The sequence below is a fragment of the Ambystoma mexicanum genome, chromosome 5q (genome assembly GCF_040938575.1).
Source record: "Ambystoma mexicanum isolate Mex_15411 chromosome 5q, UKY_AmexF1_1, whole genome shotgun sequence".
Taxonomy (NCBI): domain Eukaryota; kingdom Metazoa; phylum Chordata; class Amphibia; order Caudata; family Ambystomatidae; genus Ambystoma; species Ambystoma mexicanum.
The window spans coordinates 204,321,320-204,336,398 of NC_090933.1; positions in this window are offsets into that span (position 1 = coordinate 204,321,320).

Here is a 15,079-nt window from a genome sequence, read left to right on the forward strand (position 1 = left end):
TGTTCACTGGTGATTCCCTTGAATACAGGAGCGGGGCAGACATGTCATAATCTCCAATACATAAGGAGATGTTATCAGTAAAGGGAACCAACCCCCTAGCCCCAGAGAATCCTTGGGTGTTCATGGCCTCACCTGACATCTTAAATCTACCCTCCCTTATGCAAGACCGGGTTGCCCCAGTGTCAACAAGGAATGATCATTTTTTGTCACCTATCGTTACCTCAATGCGTGGTTCCTCCACACTATTAGGTGTTATCGACAGGATGGGACACACCAAGGACGTCTGTGGGCTGTCTTATTGTGGGTATAATGATTGACCATTTCCTGTGTAAGGGTTGTGTCCCAGGACAGTCACCCTTCCCAATTGTGTTTGTTGTAGCTGTGTATCGGTGGAGCCTACCTTATGGTCCTGTATTTGAGTGGGCTGCTGCACTGGCTGCACTTGGTATTGTTGTGTTATTGCTACCTGTTGTTGCGGTAGTGAATATGTCTGTGGCTGTTGTTGTGTTACTAACTGTTGCTGTGTGCTGCTCTGTGGTAGCCCCTGCAGTTGTTGGTAACCCTGCTGCTCCCTTGTAGGCCCTTGTTGTCCTTGTTCCCCCCATGCTGGTGTGGAGGGTCTCATTCTACATGTACGTGACATGTGTCCTAACATTCCACAAACCCAACATACAGGTGGTTCCCTGGTCTGCCATGGGTAACTTCCTGCATTATCCTGGTACACTGGTTGCCCAGTGGGGTAGAAGCTTCAGAATCCTCCCCCTTGCTGTTGTGCAGGATAGCCATATCCCCTCCCCCTCATCATTCCTCCCCTTCCCCTGATGTTATTATAATATCCAGTTCCTGATGCCATGTATCCTCCTCCCATGTTAGCTGTGTATGGTGGGGGTGGTGGCAGCTGTTGTGTTATAATTTGTGGTGATTGTGGTAGTGGTGGTATTTGTAGTTGTGGGGGATCCTGCGCTGGCACTACTTGCGTGGGTTTTGGTGTCATTGTTGTTGGTGTAGTTATTAGTGCACCTTTCATGGTGTACTTAGTCAGTTTTTTCTGCACTAATTTAGCCTCTTCCGCTTTTCTATCTTCTTCCTTTTGTTTCATCTTTTCTTGCCACGTCCTACAATGGTGTACTCTTGTCCGTTGTATTTCCGGCCAAGCCTTTGCTTCTATCCCCACTACTATCTTCAGCCCTTGTATTAGTATGTGGTAACATATTGCTGGTGTCTTGTCCCATTGCTCTCTAGTTTCCATACGCCACTTCTCCTGAATCTCCTGGATATAATCAACAGGATCTTCGTTCTCACGCATCTTGCGTGACGTAATTGCTCCTATGTCTGAGGTGTCTGGGTATTGTACCCTCAGTGCTTGCCATAATGCATGCCAGCAATTCGCAAATGGCGCCCCGTCATGTGACGTGTTCGTTATTGTGACCCCGGGGAAACCCGCTCTCTTCCAGATGTCATCTACCGCATCCCCTAATATTGATATTAGTAGGCCCTTCACGTCTCCTACTGCTAGTTTCTGTCCTGCAGTGTGTTTTTCCATCTCATATATCCATTTTCCCGCTCCTCCACTTAGTGATGGGAGCCTACACTTTATATTTTCCTTATCTGCATGCTTCCAAGGGACGTATTGTGGTCTAACCCCCCTATCCCGAATAGTGGCATTGGATTGTGTCCCATCTGTCCCCCCAGTTGTCGCGGTGTAGAGTCCGTATATCGATCCTCTTCTTCTGTGTCGTCTACGTCATCTGTTATGTCCATATTTCCACGCTCATTGCGGTTTTCCCTTCATCTCTTCCCCTTCTCTTATTATTTCCTTTATTTGATGTGGGTGTGTGTGTCCGTTCTTCCTGCCTGCGTCCGGGGAGATCTCTAAGCCTGCCGGCGTAGGGGGTGTGTTCAGGAGCGGGTGTGGGCGGACATGTTGGACGGGATGATGCGGGTGTAGCTGCACGTGTTTGCCTTCCCGCCATTCCTAGTTCTTTCTCCTCACCCCCCCCCTGCTCTTCCTTCCTTCTGCATGCCCATGGAGATTCCCTGTTGGTGCGGGTGATGTACAATTTGTCTAAGCTTTCCCTTTTGCCGCTTCTTCCTTCTCCACCCATTCCTTCTTCTTCCTCGCTGCAAAAATCATCCAGGAGCGACAACCCGCAATCTGTCTTTTTCCCCCGAATCGTCACTGTTTTTAAATCTATTAAATCTGTTCCTCCCACTTCTTCTTTACCAATTGCTCCCCTTTGTGCTGATGTTGTTGCTACTTCTGCATCCCTGCGTACATATTTCCTTACCCCACTCTCTCATTTCCTATCTCCTCTTTCTCCTTCCCTTTTCTCTACTATTTCACCACCTATTTCCTCTCTTTTCTTTTTTAATTCCTCCATCACCTCACTACTCACCTTCTCTAATATCCTTTCTTCCTCTCTCCTCCTTTCCCATCTCTCTCTCTCCCTTTCTAATATGCTTTCTATTACCTTCCCTTCCTCGTATTTCTTGGTGGTTTCTGATAGTATTTTCCTCTTCCATATTTCCATTTCCTTTTCTTTCTCTTCTTCCTCTCTTTTCCTGTCACGCTGTGCTGCTCGAGATACCCTTTCTGCTATCGCCTTCATTCTTTCAGCTTCCCTCTTCCGTTCTTCAGTTAATTCCCTCATTTTTTCGAACTCATCCTTACTTTCCTTCCTTTCCCTCCTTCTCTCTCGTTCCTCCCTCTCAAGCTGTTTAATCATGGCGTTTTGCTCATTCCTTAACTCCGCCAATCATTCCTCCAACATCTCCTCCTCTGCTCGTAACAGCCCCCCTTCTTTATTTTTACCTTCTTGCCCTTTTATTTCACTGCTACTCTCATCGTCCTCGTTCATTTTCCTTACTACCTCCTTCTCTTCTCCTGTTAATGTCCCTCGCAATTTTAGCAGCACCTGCGCAGCTACCCACTCGTCGTGTCCTATGGTTGGAATTGGTTCTTCACTAGTCTTCCCTTCCCTTGCGTGCATCTGCGTATCAGTTGGGCCTACCGCACTTGTCACCTCCCCCCCTGTGTAGCCACCTGTAGCTGTATATGGTGGTGGGCTGTACGCTGGGTTCGAATACCCCTCAGCCGCCGTTAGTTGTTGCCTTACCACTTCTCGTAGTTCCATTACAGGATATAAGCCCCCTTCCTCCTTTTTCAATACTTTCGCTAAAGGCATGTCGTCGGTCCGTTCCTTTTTTATTTCTGTTTCATTTACGATGCTAAGCTTTTCCTCCCCCTCTCGGCCTCTTCCCGCGCACTGTGCGCTTTCAACCTCCTTTTCCCCATTTCCTTCTCCCTCCTTAATCTTCTTCTCCTCCTTTGTTTCCTCCACAGTGAACATTCCGGTTGGTCCTGGTCGGGACCCCTGGAACATCCTCCATAAGTTAAACACCTCCACGTGGTGCGTTGACTTCTTCCCCTTGTATGTGTTATGTATATGTGTCAGTAGCGAGTGTTGGACGTACGGGTCGAAACTGCAGTTAGGCGGCCAGGGTGTCGTCATTTTGTTGTCCGTCCCTTGTGTCCATTCTATGCTGTATTTAATCAGTTTCTCCCTATGGGGTGATAGTGTTTTACATATATGATGTAGTGGGGTAATGAGGGTGTTCCCCCACCCTCCCGATCCTAACCCGTATGACATGGTTACACTGTCTTGTTAGCTCGCTTCAGTATAGTAGTCGTTACCTGGCCCTGTAGTTTGGGGACTTGCGACCATCCGCTAAAAGAAACTCAGTCAAATATGACAATTGCAGATGTGTTACCTGGCCCCGTAGTTTGGGGACTTGCGACCGTCCGCTAAAAGAAAAATAGCCAAATATAATGCTTGCAAATATGTTGTCTTTTCCCTGTCTTTGTTTTTATTCCTTAATACCGTTATGGCCCCCTATGGCCAAGGCGCACGAAGCCCCCTGCGGCTGCGTGCCCTGTGTGACATGCTTATACAGCCGTCCCACTTTTCTTCACCCCTCCTCCTCTTTCCTCACTCGTCGTGGCCGGCGTTCTCCGTGCACGGTCACTTCCCCTCTCCTCCTGGCCCGGATTTAATGTGGCCGTTAACCTCTGTGCCCACCCCCTCACCACTATTCACTTCCCCACCACTCTTCAACAATGCTGTGTGGTCGAGGTATCCTATGAAAGCCCTACGGGTGACGTCACCGACCTCTTCCAAAACTATCGGTAAGATCTTTTACACTTCAGAAAGCTCGAAATAAGTTTTGCTATTTGTCCCCGTTAACCCCACAGCTGCCCTCTTGTCACGCCTGGAACAAGGTAACCAATAATATAATCAGACTGCGCACACTGCGTCGCCTCGCGTGTGATACGCCCCTCAACAGGAGGGCTTAGCCAGCCAATTATCTTCCGTATTACTCAACCAGTTAGCTACCGCCTACAGGAAAACGTCATCTATCTATCGAGTTTCGCTGCTCGATCAATAGGGATCCTCATCTACTCATTGATCAATAACCACCAATTCGTAGGAAGCCACACACACACACACCCCCTTACAGGTGGTCACAACCTAGGCCAATCAGTGTCTACGAGCAGCCGCACGTGATGTTTTCTTGCTCCGCCCACCCTTCTCCGTGATGTAGCGGACGTCTCTCGCGCCTGTCCAGCTACCATTCACTTCACCGTCAACACTAATTTATCAAATCTTCGCTGCACACCTTAGTAACACCTCCCACCACCCTTATTTCACTCCTCCCCCCTCCCTCACAATCTCACATTGCTTGTTGGGTGTGGCATACTCACCAAGTTCTCTTGATGCGGGGTCGCTCGACTGCGTGCACCCCTCCAAGCGGCTCGCCACCTCCCCTCGTCTGGACCACGTCTGGACACTCGCCAACCGCGGGCGGGATACTTCTCAACCGGCTCCCGAGGGCCAATATCCGGATTGGGCTGTCCGGTCTTCTCGCAGTTCCAAGATGGTCCTGTAGTCCTCAAAAAGGGGGCAGCGGCAGAGGTTGCCGCGCCGCCGGGCCTCCTCACAACGAGAGTACTCAGAAAAAAAAAAAAATTTAGATCGTAACCAGATCTCAGCAGTGCCTCCAACTTGTCGGGGTGTTTCTCCCGGGGTCGGCTGGGCCGTCCGCGGACCTCCGGGCTGGGAGGCCCCAACTCCTCCCGTGTTCCCCAAAAATGAGTATGAGACACACGCAAGAAGCAAGGTGGTTTATTGAACAACGGCAGGGATGGGTCTAGGATCGTACGCGTCCGTCCAGACTCTCAAAGTTCGTGGGGCTCGCAGGCCCTTTTTACCTCAGTATGACGTGCCACTTGCGTCACCTGGGAAATTTAGCGAAAAACCTATCGCCACTCTGGATTGGTTCCTCGAGTGGTAGGGTTAGAATAGCATGCATATAGAGAACATTATTAGTGGTTGAGGGTCAGTCAGGTGGTACACTTGGGTTGTCCCTTCTATTAGATACTTGAAAATTGTTACACGAAAACCCCTAATGATTGGCTAATGTTAGTGGCTTCAGTGATGAGTGCCCCCATGTTCTGATTGGTCCACTCGCGAGCCCCCCAGCCTGGGACCATCGTTGTTCCCAGCTCGCAGTGTACCTGTCACTAGCAACAATATGTAACTATGTGTTCGTGCAGACAATGCGCGGATTTGCTCACAGGCCTGAGAGCAGACCATTCCCATCGCTGTAGGTGTCCATTGGGTCATTTCATTGTTGCAGCCTGTGTCCCAGACGTGGAACCCAGGCGACTTCTCCCTCGTGGGTCTGGCACCTTGTCAGGTTGGCTTGGTCACATGAGGAGAGACCGTGGCTGAGGCAGAATTCATTTAAAGTTGGATTTGCTTCTGCGTGCTTGGCTTTGCTTACAGGTGTGACTTTGGCGTTGGCTGGTAGCATACGAGTTGCAACATCGCTCCCTTGGCTGTCAGCTCTCACTGGGCTCGTTCTGCATGGTCAGCACTTGTACTCTTGCTCGTTCAGTGTTCATGGCGGCTCTTGCTTGCGGCCTACTTGGGCCTGGTTCATAGGTGGGGATGTGTAATGCACGTCACCTGTGTTGCGGTGCAACATGGCTTCATAGGCAGTATCATGTCTTCGTTATATTTTCATCACGATGCAAGGGTCGGGAGAAGCGTCAGTAAGCGTGTAAGCGAGTGCTCTGTGCGTCTTGTGTTTCTGTATTTCGGAAAATCTATGTGAAAAATGATAAAGATGCGCGTCAGTGGGTGTATCCGTCACCTACGTCATAGCACTGATTGTATTCTGTGTGTGGGTTGGTGTGTGAGTGTCCAGTGTGCATGGTGGCACGTGTGTTCTTGGCAGTTGGCTAGGTCGTCATGGCAGCTCTAACAATGTGGGTGCTTGTTGTTGAGGTCTTAGTCGAGTTCATCCATGCCGCAGGTGTCGGCTTGAGTAGGGCAGGCTGGTGGGCAGGCTGGTGGGCACATCCGTATGTTCTTGAACCAGGGTATTTGGTCGTCTATGATAGATAGACGAATTCATCTTGTGGCGGGTGTCTGGGCCGAGATCCTCTGGGCCAGGGTCGCAAGGAGATTGGGGGGAGTCTTTTCTCCCATTCTCCCACTTCAATTCCTATGAGGATTGTTACAGCTCCAGCTGTGGATAAGGCCCTCCTTGGTATTTTTTACCAGGGTTGGGTTTCCTAAGGAGGTAATATTCGACAGGGGGTCAAATTGTATGTCCACTACATGATGGCCATGTGGAAAAACTGTGGAGTTGCCTACAAGTTCTCAACAGCATACCACCCTCAGACAAATGGATTGGTAGAAAGGTTTAACAGAACCATGAAGAGCATGATAGGAGCTTTAGAGGACCCTATTAAGAAAAAGTGGGATCTTCTACTGCCATGCCTTCCCTTTGCATATAGTGAAGTCCCTCGGGAGGGAGTGGGTTACAGTCCCTTTGAACTTCTCTATGGCCATCCGGTCAGAGGTCCATTGGCCTTGATCAAGGAGGGGTTGGAGAGTGCTCCTTCCCCCACGCCAGTCAGAGTCACTGACTATGTGATAGGACTCCAGAGGAGTATGTCACACATGATGGCTGAGGCAAGTGATAACTTGAAAGCAGGTCAGGCTCTGGTCAAGCATTGGCATGACCAGAAGGCCAACATGGTTGAGTTCACTCAAGACCAGCTAGTTCTTGTTATGGTCCCAACAAGGCAGAGGGCCTTACAGGACAAATGGATGGGACCCTTCAAGGTTGTGGGACAACTTGGAGAGGTGAACTATCTGGTGGACTTAGGCAATCCTAAGGAGGCTCCTAGAGTCTTTCACATCAACCAACTAAAAGCTTATGTCTCAAGACCAGAACTGGGAGCTCTGCTTCTAGCTTCAGTTCAAGAGGAGGAGGAGAGTGAACCTCTACCTGACCTCCTCAGAGGCAAACCTTTAGATAAGAAAATAGAAGGAGTTAATCTCTCTTCTAATCTGACACCTGAGCAACAGGAGGAGTGCAAAGTTTTGTTGAATCAATGTGCCTCCCTGTTGTCTCTAGCACCAGGCTTGACCCCTGGGGTCAGCATGATATACAAACTGGTGACTGTTTACATGTCAAAAGCAGGGGCTACAGGATGTCAGAAAATGTAAGAACCCACATCAAAGGAGAGGTCAACAAGATGCTTGATCTCGGGGTAATAGACCCCTATACTAGTCCATGGTCTAGACCAGTTGTGTTAGGACCAAAAGCAGGATCCAAGGAGTTGAGATTCTGTGTGGACTATAGAGCTATAAATGCACTCACTAAGACTGATGCCCATCCTTTGCCAAGGACAGATGAGCTGGTGGATAGACTTGGTTCAGCCAAGTTCCTCAGCACATTTGATCTCACTTCAGGCTATTGGCAAATAGCCCTCACTGACCATGTCAAGGAGAAAACTGCATTCTCCACCCCAGTTGGCTTATACCAGTTTAAGGTTATGCCTTTTGTTTTAAAGAATGCACCTGCTACATTCCAAAGGATGGTTAATCAGGTTCTGAATGGGATGGAGGTCTTCTGCATGGCATACTTGGATGACATTGCAGTGTTCAGCCCTACTTGGAAAGAACATGTTGACCACCTAGGATATGTTTTGCAGGCTCTTGAAGAGGCCCATCTGACCATAATGGCAAGTAAATGCCAAATTGGTCAGAGTAAAGTGGTCTACCTTGGGCATGAGGTAGGAGGTGGTGAACTAAGGCCTTTGCTCAGCAAGATTGAAGCTGTGCAAAATTGGACAACCCCTTCTACTCAAACCTAGGTGAGAGCCTTCATAGGCCTCACTGGGTATTACAAGAATTTCATTGGGAACTATGGATCCCTAGCTTCTCCACTGAATGCAATCTCTTCTCCTAAATTCCCTAAAAAGATCAAATGGAATGAGGAGTGCAATCAGGCCTTTGAAAGCCTAAAGAAAGCCCTTTGTCAAGCTCCAGTTCTAAGAGCTCCTGACTACCACCAACCCTTCATTGTACAAACAGATGCTTCCAATATAGGTATAGGTGCAGTACTCAGTCAAATGGATGAGAAAGGTAGGGAGCACCCCATTTGCTTCATCAGTTGAAAACGAAAGGAACCTGAAACAAGGTGGGCAACTATTGAGAGAGAATGTTTTGCCATTGTGTGGGCTTTGAAAAAATGTAGACCATACTTACATGGATCTACTTTCATAATTCAAACAGACCACCAACCCTTGAGATGGTTGATGCAAATGAAAGGGGAAAACCCAAAACTGCTAAAATGGTCAATCTATCTCCAAGGGTTTGATTTTACCATTGAGCACAGGTCAGGATGTCGCCACCAAATTGCTGGTGGTCTCTCTAAGATGTTTATAACCAACTAGAGGTAAGAGACTCATCCAGGAGTGGATTGGATCCTTCTGTCCCTTAGTCTGGGGGGGCAAGTGTTAGGGAGAATTCTCATTCTATGGCTAATTTACCTTACCTATAGAGTCCCCCAGCAGCTTTTCTGGATTTGAAGGGTTTGTTTCCTTTTACCTGCTAAGAGTTAGACTCTTGTTCCCACTCTTAGGCATTTTTGCAATGTGTGTTCTAGGCTATTTTTGTGTTTAATGCCTATGGGATCTTTCTCAACCCCATAGGAACCATGTTTATTCACATGTGTTACACAGCACCCTCAGTGCAGTGACACAGGGGTGTCGTAGCGACCCCCAAACATAGACTCCATACCCTGGGACTGGCTACTTTCTCCCAGGGCATGTAAAGTCCCTATTGACTTTACTAGTCAAATCCTATGAACTGAACCAGTACAACCCTTCTTACTATAGAGTTACTGAAAGGGGTTAATAGTTGTTCCCTATGTTCATTTTTGAGAGGGTACCGTACAGTCCCGCTCTCAAAAGTTTCTGGCTGGTGGCAGTGGTTACTACCATAAATATTCGACCGCAAATATTTCCATATGGGATTTTCCCATTGTTCAAGGTTACCACTTTTTCTGACAGTCTCTAACATACCACCGGTGTATTTTAATATTAACTTTAATCCGGTAGGTTTTTATTGCCAGAACATTAATATAACTTCTTTCACGTGTCTTCTTCTAAAGTCCTAACCCAGGTTGGGGATCCTTTGTTCATCCTTTTGGCCGGCTTCTGCCGAGAAGCCCTCCTTTCGGTGCCACTGAGTCTGGGGCGGGTCCATTGTGTGGGAGGGGGAGTAGGACCCGTGGACATGGTTGCCTCAGCAACCCATGTCGCACTCTATTCTGATAGGCTGGAGGGTCTCCCGCCAAGATGACCACTCCACTGTGTGAGTGACAGCTAGGCTGTATGAATAGGGATCATTTTGCATAAAAGCAGGGTCCTGAAGTCTGGAAGAGCAAGACGTCGCCACTGGAACTAAGAAGCCGAAGAGGATATTATATGATATGGCATTTGTAACGCGCCTATACACAAGTGTTTCAAGGCACGACGAGGCAGGGAGGGGGAATATGGGGGAAGACAGACAACGATCCTACTAGGCCAGGTGTCATTCAGATCACGCAAGTGCAGGGGTAGGGGGAAAGGAAAAAGTGCAAGGGGAAGGGGAGAGGGGGAAGTGCTGAACAGGGTAAGTAGAATAAAAAATAAATAAATAAATACATAAATAGGGCCAGCTGGTGGCAAGTTCAAGGTAAGTGCAGACAAGTGCTGGGAGGGGGGGTTGTAGGGATGCATAGACAGTCCCCCAGTGCAGGGGTTGCCAGGGAGGCAGTGCAAGTGGAGAGTGGCTGGGCCAAGGACCGAGGTCAGTGAGAGTGGCCCAGGTGCAGGTTCAGTGCAGATTCAGTGAAGAATTTAGCTGGGGAGAGGGAGAGAGAAAGCAGAAGCAAAGAGGAAGGTTTTGAGGTGCTTCCGGAACCGAAGATGGTTCTCCTCAAGTTTCAGGGAGGCAGGAAGGCTGTTCCAGAGGGAGGCCCCTGCCACAGAGAGAGATCTACCCCCAGCTCGTTGCTTCGAGAAGCGGCTGACCCTGAGGGAGTTGGAGACAGATGAGCGAAGGGCTCGGGAAGGAAGATATTTAGGAAGAGAGAGTTGAAGGTATTTAGGCCCCAGGCCCCAGAAGGCCTTGTGGACAATGCAGAAGGTTTTGAACTTAATCCTCGTGGCCACAGGGAGCCAGTGTAGAGATTTCAGTCCTGGAGAGATACGGTCCCTGGGCTTGAGGCCAAGGACAAGTCTCGCAGTCCTGTTCTGGATGAGTTGCAGAGGGCGGAGAGTGGAGGCAGGCAGATTAAGATAGAGGCTGTTACAGTAGTCCAGCTTCGAGAGAACCAGGGCTCTGGAGACCGTGAGCTTCTGGGGGACGGAGAGGAAGGGAAGAATACCTCTGAGGAGGTGCAGCTGGTAGTGTGACTTCTTAGAGACGTCAGATATATGAGGAGAGAAGGAGAGTGTGGAGTCGAAGATGACCCCGAGGTTTTTTGCCTTGCAAGTAGGAGCAGGAAGCGGGCCAAGATAGGCTGGCCAGAGCGGTGCAGGGAAGGATGGAGTGGGTGTGCCGATGAGCAAAATCTCAGTCTTACTTGCATTAAGGCAGAGGTCATTGGCGGCACACCATTCCTGGATAGCAGACAGACAGTCGGAGAGGAGGGAAGGAGAGGAGGAGGCCGAGGGTAGCCTGAAAATGAGCTGGGTATCGTCCGCATAGCACTGAAAGTTGGGGCAGAGAGTGGCGATGCGGTGGGCAAGGAGTGCCAGATACTGGTTGAAAAGCCAGGGAGAGAGATTAGATCCCTGGGGGACACCACAGGTAGAGAAGAAGATGTCAGAGAGGAAGGGCCCCAGTTGGACCTGGGAGGGTCGATTGGAAAGGAAACAGGTCAGCCAAGCCAGAGCCCGACCAGTGATACCCAGGTTATCACGGAGACGGTTGAGCAGGATGGCATGGTTGACAGTGTCAAAGGCAGAAGAGAGATCGAGCAGAATGAGAAAACACGGAGTGTTGGAGTCGAGGTTCGAGAGCAGGTCCAGAAGAGAAGCAGGAGAGAAGCCAAAGACATCTGCAATGACTGAACCACCGGTGAAGCCCTGCTGCTGCGTCTCACCACTTTTCTCCACACGACGAGAGAAGATCTTCCGCTGCAAGAGCCTTATTGCCTTGAGCTGGTGGGGCCAACCAGTTTGCCAATCGCCTTCCCGGACCGGCCTTGGTCGAATCTCCCGTACCCTGTACTTGGAGGCCGGATAGCCAGGCGCCAGTCCACCCTGACCGCGATTTAAAGGAGCGTACCTTTTATTCGTAGGGCAGCACCGCGGCTGGTTTCATCCCTGGGTAGTACAGTAACTCGAACATTCCTCCACGACGAGAGCCTCTCTTCCTCTGCTGGATCACTCAGACTGCAAGAACTACCAGGAACAACTGCCACCGCAGGAGCCACTTCTTCATTTTAAGGTACATTGTTCCGCCAGGCCGCCCTTTCTTCGCAGTAGCACTAAAGGTGTTTTAAATCCTTTACCTACTTGTTGGGTTGGCCGCCCCTTTCTCTTAACATTGTCTTTTCTACGTCTGCATCCACCTTTTCCACTTCGTTAACCAAAGACTTGACTGCAGCTACAAGAACATTTTGCTCCTGGGCCCTTGCCCTGTACCAACTGACTTTGCACAGGCCTACTGACTCTGGTCACATTTGTTAGATCTGCCTTCTTTAGATTGATTCTCAGCTAGAACTGTGTGGTGCACCTATTTCTTTTAACTACCCTTTCCTTTCCATTTTTAACCCTTGTGAAATGCCATGTTGCTCAGTTTTCATTTAAGTATTGCCTATACTGATGCACTGTCTTGCTTAAATTGGTCGACAAACTTATGGGAAGTGTTGCTAGGGGGTGTAAGAATCTATTTCTATATAACTTGTGCTTTCCCTACCTTAGAGGATCCCTTGTGTGTAGTTGTCACTGTGCCGGTTTGCTCAGTTTTCACTCTGGTTCACTTGGTCTACAATTTAACTGGGGAGGGTGTATATTTTTCCTTTGACTTAATTTAACTTGCTTGATGACTGTGATACATGTGTTTTATCTAGAAGTGTGTAAAATAAATATATAACTACTTTTTAAAAACAAAGCTTTGGGCAGTGTTTCCTTGTGCCATAGTATTGAAGACCTATTGTGTAAACTCTGAATACTGCTCATCTCCCTATTGAGATAAGTCTGACTGCTCAGCCACAGCTACCAACTAAATCCTTGTGGTACAGACTGATACCAAAGGGGATTTATTGCTCTCACCTGTAGTCCTAACCTTGTGTAGTGCTTCCTAGGGGAACTGCACAGGATTCTGCCTAACAAGGACAAAGGATGTATATGACATGATATGACATCTCCTCAAGATTGCACTCGTACACAAGTGGCTCAGAGTGCAAACAAGCAAAGGGAGGGGAACAAGGGAGAAAAGGAATTCAAAACAACTATCATACTGGGCACAGAGACATTGAGAACAACCAAGTGCATGGAGAAGGGATAAAGGGTTGAAGACCCTGGAAGGGGGAGAAGGGGAACGTGCCAAACAGAGGAGACCAAAGAAGGAAAATGAAGTCCAATGATAGAATAGCCATTCAAAAGGTTCAGCTGGGGAGAAGAGGGGCTAATGCAGGAGCAAATAGGAAAGTCTTGAGATGCTTCCGGAAGCAGAGATGTTTCTCCTCAAGTTTCAAAGTGGCCAGTTGGCTGTTTCAAAGGGAGCTCCCACCCGTACTCACAGATCTGCCCCCAGCTTATTTATTCAATTAACAACTGACCCGGAGTGAGTGCGTGGCAGAGGAGCAAAGGTCTCAAGAGGAGAGGAATTTGCAGAGGGAATGTTGAAGGTATTTTGGACCCAGTCCTAATAAATCCTTGTGCACAATGCTGAGGGTCTGAAGTATCATCCTTGCATCCACTGGTAGCCAATGAAGGGATTACAGAGCTGGAAAGATGGGATCCCAAGGCTTGAGGCAAGGACAAGTCTTGCAGTCCTGTACTGGATTAGTGGTAGAGGGTGGAATGTGGAGGCAGGTTGAAGATTGAAAGAGCCTGTCACAGTACTTGAACCTTGAGTAAACCAGAGCTTGAGAGACTGTGAGCATGTAGGTAAATGACAGGAAAGGCACAGTGCCCCTGAGGAGGTGAAGCAAGAAGTTAATCTATCTCAAGATACGTCAGAAAAATGTGTGGAAAAGGAATGTGTGGAGTCAAAGGTGACCCTGAGGTTGTTGGCCTTGCGGGTGGAGGTAGGAGGAGGGCCAAGTGGGGCTGGCAAGAGAGGGAGGGGAAAGGATGGCAAAGGTGTACCGATGAGGAGGATGTCAGTCTTGCAGGCATTTAGACAGAGATCGTTGGCAGTACACCAAATGCAAATGGCAATGAGGCTATCAGAAATAAGGCAGTGAGAAGAGGTGGCCAAGGGTAGCCTGGAAATTAGTTGGTTGTCATCAGCATAGCACTGGAAGTCATAGCAGAAAATGAAAATGCAGTAGGCAAGAGCTGTCAGGTGCTGTTTGTAAAGTCAGGACGAGAGGTCAGACCCCTGGTGAATGTGGATGACATTGCAGTGTTCAGCCTTACTTGGAAAGAAAATGTTTACCACCTAGGATATGTTTTGCAGGCTCTTGAACAGGCCCATCTGACCATAGAGGCAAGCAAATTTCAAATTGGTTAGAGTAAAGTGGTCTACCTTGGGCATGAGGTAGGAGATGGTGAAATAAGGCCTTTGCTCAACAAGATTGAAGCTGTGCAAAATTGGACAACCCCTTCTACTCAAACCCAGGTGAGAGCCTTCCTAGGCCTCACTGGGTATTACAGGAATTTCATTCAGAACTATGGGTCCATATATTCTCCTCTGAATGTAATCTCCTCTTCAAAATTCCCTAAACATTTCAAATGGAATGAAGAGTGCAATAAGGCCTTTGAAAGTCTGAAGAAAGCTCTTTGTCAAGCTCCAGTTCTCAGAGCTCCAGACTACCACCAACCCTTCATTGTGCAAACAGATGCTTCCAATATATGTATAGGTGCAGTCCTCAGTCACCTGGATGAGAAAGGTAGGGAGAACCCCATTTGCTTCATCAGTAGGAAACTGAAGGAACCTGAAACAAGGTGGGCAACTATTGAGAGAGAATGTTTTGCCATTGTGAGTCTTTGAAGAAGTTGAGACCATACTTGTATGGGTCTACTTTCATTATTCAAACAGACCACAAGCCCTTGAGATGGTTGATGCAAATGAAAGGGAAAAACCCAAAACTGCTAAAATGGTCAATCTATCTCCAAGGGTTTGATTTTACCATTGAGCACAGATCAGGATGTCACCACCAAAATGCTGATGGTCTTTCTAGGATGTTTATAACCGACTAGAGGTAAGAGACTCATCCAGGAGTGGATTAGATCCTCCTCTCCCTTAGTCTGGTGGGGGGGCGAGTGTTAGGGAGAATTCTCATTCTTCAGCAAATTTCCCTTACCTATAGGGTCCCCCAGCAACTTTGCTGGATTTTAAGTTTTCTTTTTCTCCTGCTAAGAGTGAGATTCTTTTTCCAACTCTTAGACATGTTTGCTATGTGTGTTCTAGGCTATTTCTTGTGTTTAATGTCTATGGGATTTTTCTCACCCTCATAGGAACCATCTTTATACACATGTGTTACACAGCACCCT